This window comes from Anguilla rostrata, chromosome 6 (genome assembly GCF_018555375.3).
Source record: "Anguilla rostrata isolate EN2019 chromosome 6, ASM1855537v3, whole genome shotgun sequence".
In the NCBI taxonomy this organism is placed as follows: domain Eukaryota; kingdom Metazoa; phylum Chordata; class Actinopteri; order Anguilliformes; family Anguillidae; genus Anguilla; species Anguilla rostrata.
In genome coordinates this window covers 360,594-370,544 of record NC_057938.1, presented here as the reverse complement: position 1 = coordinate 370,544, position 9,951 = coordinate 360,594, and positions in this window count along the sequence as shown.

The window sequence follows — 9,951 nt, the reverse complement described above, 5'->3', positions numbered from 1 at the left end:
GCTCTGCCCAGGTAGGTGGGGCAGCCTACCTGTGGGCGGAATGGTGTTCTTTCAGGACCTCGTGTGCGTTTCACGTCCTTCTGAAACATCTTTACAGGCAGTGATCTCTCCAGTCGTTTTTTCTTTTTTTTGCCAGCAGTTCGGAATTATCCTTTGTGCTCATTGAATGACTAAGTCATTTATTTTTCTTTTGAAAGATGTGCTGGCATTTCCCCCCCCAGAAAAATATGTTGCGGTTCTTAATAGAAGTGAGGATTAAACGGAGACGGTGTGCTCAGAACAAATCACGCCCAAACAGTTCACAGGTTATAATGCACAGGAACATTACACAGGCAATTACGAGATTAACTGCAGTCATGCAAGAACACCGGAAGTTAAAAATGGATTTGTTGCTCCACTGAGATGTTTGTAGATAACGCTGAACTTGGAAACCACAGATCAGTTCTGTCTCACAAATCAGAGTGTTCTCTGAGATGGAGGCATTTGCACTGCAGTATGTCCGAGTGGCTCTAACTCTGCCCGGAGTCTTCACATCCGCAACATTCCGCAGGGACCTGTGAGGTCATAATGGGGAAATTCTTAGGAATTTCCCTGCATTCTTAAAATTATTGGTCCGTTTATTTATTTTGATTCTGATGTGAGTTCCTCTCTGGAAAAGCGAGCAGCTTCATACCTTGTCCTCAGCGGCAGACATCGTATTTTCACAGAAAGACCTCACAATGCCAGCGCAAATAATTTCTTTAACCATCTTCAGTCTTCAGGAGGAAATGTGGAATCATATAGTCACTAAAGGGCTAGATGTTCAGTAATGTGCTAGATGTTCAGTAAAGGACTAGATATTCAGTAAAGAGCTAAATGTTCAGTAAAGGGCTAGATGTTCAGTAAAGAGCTAGATGTTCAGTAAAGGGCTGGATGTTCAGTAAAGTGCTAGATGTTCAGTAAAGTGCTAGATGTTCAGTAAAGTGCTAGATGTTCAGTAAAGGGCTAGATGTTCAGTAAAGAGCTAGATGTTCAGTAAAGGGCTGGATGTTCAGTAAAGTGCTAGATGTTCAGTAAAGTGCTAGATGTTCAGTAAAGGGATAGATGTTCAGTAAAGGGCTGGATGTTCAGTAAAGTGCTGGATGTTCAGTAAAGTGCTAGATGTTCAGTAAAGGACTAGATATTCAGTAAAGAGCTAAATGTTCAGTAAAGGGCTTGATGTTCAGTAAAGGGCTAGATTTTCAGTACAGAGCTAGATCAGTGGTGTTGGTTCATCTTTCTCCTGAGCACTGAAGGTAAAAAGATGAAAGGAGTCAGACAGTGGCAGGAGGCTGCTGCATTGCCCATGCTTGGCACACTTCCTGTTGGGCGTGGCAAAAGAAGAGGCCTCTGTGTTCTTTTCTGCTAAATCCATTCTGGACAAACCTGGCATCATTCTGTTTATGTAGTTTTATTTTCTGCTGTCTTCTCCCATTCCCAGTATAGTCTACTAGTGCAATACTGTCTTCAGACCAAGTGGTAAAAATAAAAATGTATTTGAGGATTTCGAGCTTTTACAATGGATCTTTGGTCCATCCAGAAGCAAGTGGGGGCAGAGCCAAATCTGCATCCACCCCCTCATAACCTACTGCAGAACCTCTGAGAACCGGAGATTTCCTGTGACCTAAGATGGCTTTCATGTCACGAAAAAAGAAAGTATCTAAATGTGAACTTGGCAAGTCCTGCAACTATTTTCACACAAGATGTTTAGGTTTTTGTTTTTGGGAAACATACAGTGAACCTTCAAATTACAGCGTGTGAAGAGTATTTATGTGTTGCACCTGAACTTTAAAGTTTGAGCAGAAGACAGAAACCTGAAGTGTGGGTTGAGTAAATTACATCGCTTGTACAGAAGAGAACAACGCCTTCTGCGTGGTGTTTGTTTTTTATGTGTACCCCAAGTGCCATCACCCCCACCAGCCTATTCACACATAAGACTGAGGGCTTAATGCCACTCTTTCCCCAGATTAAAGCAAATCTCTGACTTGAATGATGCATTTCCATGAAAAGGAACCTCGTGCTATTAAAATGAAGCATGACGGAAACAGACGGTCTAACAACAGCCCAGGTTTCTGGAGAAACTATCTCTGGGGGGAGGAAAATGCTCTGCGTTGTCTTTCCTCCCTCAAAACACTGGCAGCTCCTGCTGTCCCCCAGATAACCCACAGAGTAGAATGTTGGAACTCTCTGTATTGTGATGTCACAGTGAGCATGCCTGTACTATGATGTCACACTCAGAGCCCTTGTATTGTGATGTCACCGTGAATATGCATGTGCTGTGATGTCACACTCAGTAATAATAATAATAATATTCATAATAATCATAGTTAATTAATAAATAACAGAAGATGTTATACAGAGAATCGTTAAGAGAAACAGGTTAACAGGTATAAAATGTATGCATGCGTGTGTATGGTTAAATGCCTTGCATGCCTTGTACCTTGAATGTGCCTGTGTCCCCATGTTAATGAGATGGGTATTTTGAATGATAATTTTAGTGGAGATACTATGGTCTGTCATTGTGCATTGACACCTGAGGTGTGTGTGTATGTTTGTGTGTGTGTGTGTTTGTGTGTGAAATGCTCATTGTTTACCTGTGTACAGTTTGTATTCTGTTGGTTCCCCTCCCTGGAGTGGAATGAAGCTGCAGGTAATGTAACCTGTTCCAGGAGTGGTGTTCAGGTAAGGTCTAAATGAAAATCATTCTACTGCATATCATTCTTCATTAACATACACTATCATGGTGTATTTTCACACAAGCATTTTCTGAATGTTTTTGGTCATATAAATGACTAGTAATATGCAGTGTGGAATGTGTTTGTGGAGACTGGGTTGGACACGCCTCTAAACGCAAAGACTTTCCCAGGCTGGGCTGGGTAGGATGACTGGGTTGGCTGCAGGGTTAGATGGTTGGGTAAAATGGCTGGGTAGGATGGCTGGGTAGGCTGCTGGGTTATACTTGGGTACAATGGCTGGGTAGGATGACTGGGTAGGCTGCTGGGTTAGATGGTTGGGTAGGATGGCTGGGTAAAATGGCTGAGTAGGATTACTGAGTTGGATGCTGGGTTAGATGGTTGGGTAGGATCGTTGGGTGAAATAGCTGGGTAGCATCACAGTGGAACATTTGGCTCCTGTGGGTAGGTAGAATGCTTGATCCTGTTCTCTTTGTTTGGTTAACAGGCTTAAAATCAGCATTCACAATGTGGTAATGACAGGCCTAAAATGGCTCTGTTAGTAACAGGACCCACATTCAAGGCTCCAACTCATTCGTAGTTTGATCTGGAATCCGTTTGAATTCGTATTCCAATGTTTCTCCTACCACAGTTTGTCCTGACTAAGATCTCAATAGTGCAGGAAGTCTTTATCATTTTTTTGAGCAACCTTGAACAAATACAAACACACCCTATGATTTTCAGTTCCTCTGTTTACAAAGTGTGCAACATAAGGGTTTTTAACCCCCTAGTCTTGGTTTTCCATGTGGGGAGGTATGCGCACGTGGGACCAGTGTAGCCCATCCCACGTGGTTAAGGAGAGAGATGGGGCTCTAGTGTGCACCTGGGACCAGTGTAGCCCATCCCACGTGGTTAAGGAGAGAGATGGGGCTCTAGTGTGCACCTGGGACCAGTGTAGCCCATCCCACGCAGATAAGGAGAGAGATGGGGCTCTAGTGTTGCACAGCTATATCACCACAGCCAATCCACACTCACTTTAATCATTTGAACCAGCTCCCATTCCAATGCTTCTATCCATCCATCCATTTCCAAATCGCTTAGTCCAAGTCAGGGTCGCAATGGCTACAGGGCAAGCAGAGCAGCCCAGACGTCCCTCTCCCCGGCGACTTCCTCCAGCTCAGCCCAGGGGATCCAAAGGTGATCCCAGGCCAGCCAGGTGATGCAATGCTTCTAGTTCAGAGAAAACAAATACAGAAGCACGTGTCCTTCATTTCAGTTTTAGCGAACATATAGTGCAAACCCATTGGAATCTTGCATGTGTTTTGTAAATATAAGATCCTTGATGCTTACAGGTTAGACCTGCATGCATCAACTTGTCCTGAGTCACTCCTTCTCCTTTGGAAAGTGTTTACCATCATAAACAGGAAATTCCTTTGATTGACAGATGTACAATGTGCAGTCTTACAGCACATGACTAATAAGAGAGATGATGAAGTCGTGTCCTCAGACTGCTTCTGCAGAAATGCGCTGCAGTGTGGCAGTGCGGGTGGAGGCCACTGGACCTGTGCCCCGCTGTAGCACCTGTGCAGAAGGCCAGGAGGCTGTTTTAAATATGTGGCAACATCCGTGTGACAGCGATTGGACTAACCGATTTGGAAATGGATGGATGGATAGAAGCATTGGAATGGGAGCTGGTTCAAATGATTAAAGTGAGTGTGGATTGGCTGTGGTGATATAGCTGTGCAACACTGGAGCCCCATCTCTCTCCTTATTGCTGCACGGTCCGGTTAATATTCCACATCATTCTGTGCCCACATCTCAGACTGCGTGAGGGAGGAAGGGAGATACCGGCAGCATGGTTAGTCCGCTCCAGGGCACCAGAGATACTGGAGCAGATTCTGTGGAAGGGTGTTCATGCACATTAAGGTGAATTTTGAACCCTGATCCTGAAACAGACACTCTATTCCTGACCATTCTGCTGCAGTGAAACCCTGTCTCTCTTTGCTCTGTGCGCTCTGGTTTGTTGTGGTAATGTTTTGGGCATAAAGAGATGCTCATTACTCATTGTAATGTGTGCAGGTGAGCAAACAGTGAGAGGTGACATCACCCTCTTAGGGTGCCATGGTAACAGCTGTGATCATATGGCTCCCCTACATCCACATTTCAAAAAACAAACCAAAGGGTTCGAAACTGCACAGATAAACAGAGGGATTTTCAGATAAATGTAATATTCTGTGAGCTCACTGTAATCCAAATATAATATTCTGTGAGCTCATTATGATCCAAATATAATATTCTGTGAGCTCACTGTGATCTAAATGTAATATTCTGTGAGCTCATTGTGATGCAAATATAATATTATGTGAGCTCACTGTGATCCAAATGTAGTAGTCTGTGAGCTTACTGTGATCCAAATGTAATATTCTGTGAGCTCACTGTGATTTAAATGTAATATTCTGTGACCTCACTGTGCTTGCAGGTACTGAAGCCTCTGCACCACAGGGGATGTCAATCAGGCTCCTGTCTGTCAAACGTAGAGTTTCACTGCAGCATTGCACGCGCATGCGCACATGTGTGTGTGTGTGTGTGTGCTTGTAAGTGTGCATGTGCGAGTGCATGTGTGCATGAATGAGTGTGTGTGTGTGTGTGTCTGTGCGTGTGCGTGTGTCCGAGTGCAACACCCACTGCACACCTGATACCTGTCTGGTGTCTGATTTTCAGTCATGATAAAAGTAATGCATGTCAGATCAGATTTCAGTCCAGACTTGCTTTCAGCACTTCTTATCTTATATGAGTTTTTTTATTTTTTTTGGGGCTGTACACCTGTGGAAATATCATGTCACCCCCCCCCCCCCCCCAGCGATGTGGTGACAGGTGTATCTGCAGGGGTGCGAGTGTGCTGGAGGGGTGGAGCTGGATTTCGGCCGGGCTGTGCTGGTCCTGGCTGTGCTGAATGAGAGGCTGGATGCTGGTGCAGAAGGCAGCGTAAAGGGCTGCTCAGGTCAGAGAAGAGGAAGAGAACTTAATCCAAACCTTCACCATTCCCGTCTTTTTCACTGTTATTGGAAACGTCTGGATGAAGGCCCTCGTGCGGTGGGCAGAAGCCTGAAATAGAGTTTTGCGGGAGCTGGTATCTTTATGTGGGAAACGCTGTTCTATTTTAACTCATCGCTCGGGTTTCTCTCCCCTTCTGCTCTTTGTGTGTGCGGCACCATGTTATTTGGGAAATAATAAAGTGCTGATTGCATGTTGGGGTTGGGTCTGAGTATAACAGTGGGTTGGCCGTTGGCCCAACCCCCCCCCCCCCCCCCCACCAGACCGCCCCCTACCCCGCTAAATGAGAAGTACATTTGTCCCTGAAGTTTATTTTTACTCCCCTTTCAGGCACAGAACTGCGGACTGGTGGTAATGGAGAATGCTCGCGGTTTTGAGGTGGGGTGGTGGGGGGCTGCAGGGGGGTCAGTGTCACTGATTATGCATCTGCAGATGGAGACGTGGAGAGATCCCTGGTGCATGCATGGCTGCCCCTCACCAACACAGCCTGAACTCAGCTGAGCACAGCCTTAACTCAGCCTGAACAGCACCTGAACACAGCCTGAACTCAGCCTGAACACCACCTGAACACAGCATGAACATAGCCTTAACACTGCCAAACACAGCCTGAACACAGACTGAACGCAGCCAAACACATACGCTATGAGATGTGTGAGGTTGTGAGACGTGTGTAGGCGGCACAGGTAGTGCAAGTGTGACACAGTTCCTTCCACCTTTGACAGATGACAGGAGTGACTCAGACGCTATTCTGCATTTCCATGGTGACAGTTACCTTTTCTTGCCTAATACACCCCCCCCCTCCCCCCCAGCACACACACACGTCAGCTCTTACATAATCACCTGAGCTCACCTATGTGGTTTACCTGTGGGGGCCGGGTGGTGCTGGATATGGCTGCCCAAGCATTTACTCTCTCTCTCTCTCTCTCTACACCTCTCTCTCTCGCAGATTCCTTCAGAGTAGCTCACCGGTGCGCTTCCTGCTTGCCCCTCGGCCTCCTGGGAAAGGACTGGTCAGTGACATCGCGCCTACAAAGCAGACTCTGCTCCAGGCACGCTCACACTGGCTGCTAGGCAACAAGCTTCCACCACGCAAAATAAACATTCCCTGTTCCGTGTGCCCTACCTATGGCTGTGTGCTCAGGTGTGCTCAGGTGCAGCAGCACACATTGCGACAGATCCCAGCCGGATCAAAGCTTCCGGTTACCACACAGGTAGGCTACTCACCAGCCCCAGACCATTTCACTAGAAAACACCACACAGGTAGGCCAGTCACCAGCAACACACCATTTCACTAGAAAGCAAAAGCCTCTGTGCCTCTTGTGTCCCCTGTAGTGAGAGCTACGCTCTTATTCTGTAGCATATCTTACTAAAGATAACTTTTTAAATAGTTTTTACTGAAAGTAATATGACAGCCACATGAGAGAGGAGTTAAGATGATCCACATCCTGAGACAGAGGGTCAGGCTGTACAGTAAGGGCAGTGATCCACATCCTGAGACAGAGGGTCAGGCTGTACAGTAAGGGCAGTGATCCACATCCTGAGACAGAGGGTCAGGCTGTACAGTAAGGGCGGTTTAATGAAGCCCTACTGTGGTTCAGACACTTGCTCTGTAGATTGAGAAATGTGTTTCCTCTCAGCCACAGTCAGTTCCTTGGAAATTACCCGAGGTTCACATGCTGACTCACTGTGTGCGTGTGTGTGTGTGTGTGCGCGTGTGGGTGTGTGTGCGTGTCTGTGAGTGTGTGCACAAGTGTGTGTGCACGTGTGAGTGTGTGTGTGTGTGTGTGTGTGTGCACGAGTGTGTGTGTGTGAGTGTATGCATGTCTGTGAGTGCGTGTGCACACGTGTGTGTGCGTGTGTATAAGTGTGTGTGTGCGTGTACGTGTGTTTAAGTGTCATGTTTCCTGCCTAATTATAGAAAAAAAAAACAGGAAATATAAGAAAAACCTTTCTGAGAATTAACACATAAATTTCCACATTATTTTTGAATTGCTGTGATGTGGTGTTATTTCAGGTTGCAGAATATGTTTTATCCAAACCTGAAGGACGATTTGCTTGACATTGTCAGCATCATGGTGCCACAGCACCCTCTATGCCTCCTCAGCAGTACTGCAGTCTGGCCAGCCAGCAGGGCAGCTGTTCCACTAGCCTCCTTACCTGGCATCAAACCAGTCACTGGCTGAGTTTCACTGGAACAGACTGTTTTCACTTTATGAATCAATTATGTAATACTAACCAGGCTGTTGGTACAAAGCTAAAATCAGCCAATGACACGCAAGGCCTGCCTGTCAGTGCCAATCACTGAACCAGCAGACCTGCTCATAGGCTCAAGGCCCTGAGCATGGCCAATGTATCACATGAGTACCAGCCAATCATCGCTCTCTGTGGAAATCTCCCTTTATTATTGGTTGATAATTGTTTTTAGTCTCTCACCAGCACATGGCACTTCTGTGTAAACATTGATTCCACTACAGCTGCCTGCCAATGATAATGTCCCTTTAATCACAGTGCAGTATTTTATAACATGCTTTCTTCCTCTTAAGCAGTTTCTTGAATAAGTTTTGACTTCTGCTTGAGTGAGTGAGTTTGGCTGAGTGGGATTTAGCTCTTCCACAGAGCACTGGTAGACACCCAGGGGTTTGAGATGTTGTGCGTATGTGTCGGCCTTCAGTAACCCAATCTGAGCCCGATCCTGTGTTTATGGGATGCCCTGGAGGAACTTGTGAGATGGCGTTTCCCGCTTCTGAAAGCAGGAGTTCACTGCCGGCTGGGCTCGGTCTCCTGCAGCATAAGACGCCAGTAGGCTGCTATGGCAACGTGTGCCCCTGCTCCCTGTCAAAGGACTTCAAGCGACTTTTTTAATGTAAGTGGTGTGTGTGTGTGAATGTGTGTGTGTGTGTGCGTGTGAATGTGTGTGTGTGTGTGTGTCTGATGTTGGGTGCTACTCTGAGTGATTAGGTGACAGACTGTCGGTCCATTGCACAAGAATACTAGAAGTGGAAAACGTTTATTTATATATATTCACAAATTAATATACTTCAAATGCCATTAAAAGAGGCAGATGTATTATTGAATGAACTCTGAAGTCCCCAGTGCTCTCTCATAGACCAGTGCAAACCTCTTGGCCAGAACATGTTCTCAAGCTTAAATGCTGGCATAAAGTAGTGTCGGAGACCAGTTTTAACAAAGTGTAAATCTTGGCAACGTGGCGTCATAGATCGGTGTTAATAACTGTGAATACTTGTGCTGGACATGTCCCGGTCGTTACATTTGCTCCTGTTTTCTATGCGAGGAACTTGGTTTCGGAGTTATGCAGGGCAATTAGCAAAGGCTTCCTGTGATTGTTCAGAAAGAAGCTAAATGTAATTGTGTCTTTTATTGCCACTGTGTGACTTTGGGCTCTACTGTGTGACCTCATATCCTGTACCCATAATGCCCTTGTTCATTCCGCTCTTTGGACTTCAAATGGCCCACCATGACTGCTGTTAGTCGTCCTTATTTGTCCTCCTAACAACTGATTTATAGTTCATGAAACACGGCCATATGGTGGATTCGGATTTTTGGAGATATTAAGACATTCTGCTTGAATTTTAAATGACCTTTGGCACCTCACCTTTGAAAGGAAAGAAACACTGGTCCTGTTTTTTTGGCTGGACCGTAACAGCAGGGCCAGCCCTATAAATGTGAATGTCTGTGACTGAGTCATCGAGTGATGAAGTTACACCATTGGTCGGCCAAGTTATGAAGTCACACCATTGGTCGGCCGGATGAAGTGTGTTAGGTCCAGCCATATACTAGGTTTTGACCTGGTCTTGTTGCCACAGGGGTCAGAACCCGGGTTCTCATATGAGCTATGAAATCACTACTCACTCTAAATCACTTAAACCAAAATAACATAACATAACAAATAAAATGAAGCAGACTGAGCCGATTCCGAGGATCTGAACTGAATCCACAGCCTCTCAGTACCTGAATGAGCTGCTCGTCTCCTCTGCGCCCCCTGCCTGCAGGTATGAGCAATGCACTTCACACACACAGCTCATAGAGGTGAGAACCGGCCACTCAGCCCATCTACCCTGGCGATTTAAAGAAAACCCGCATGAGAAAAGGAAATATTCACAACATTTCAATTTAATTAGGAAAGATTCATCCAGCAGATGGGATTTCGCTGTCTCACTGATCTTTCATTTCAGGGCCTTAAAATCAG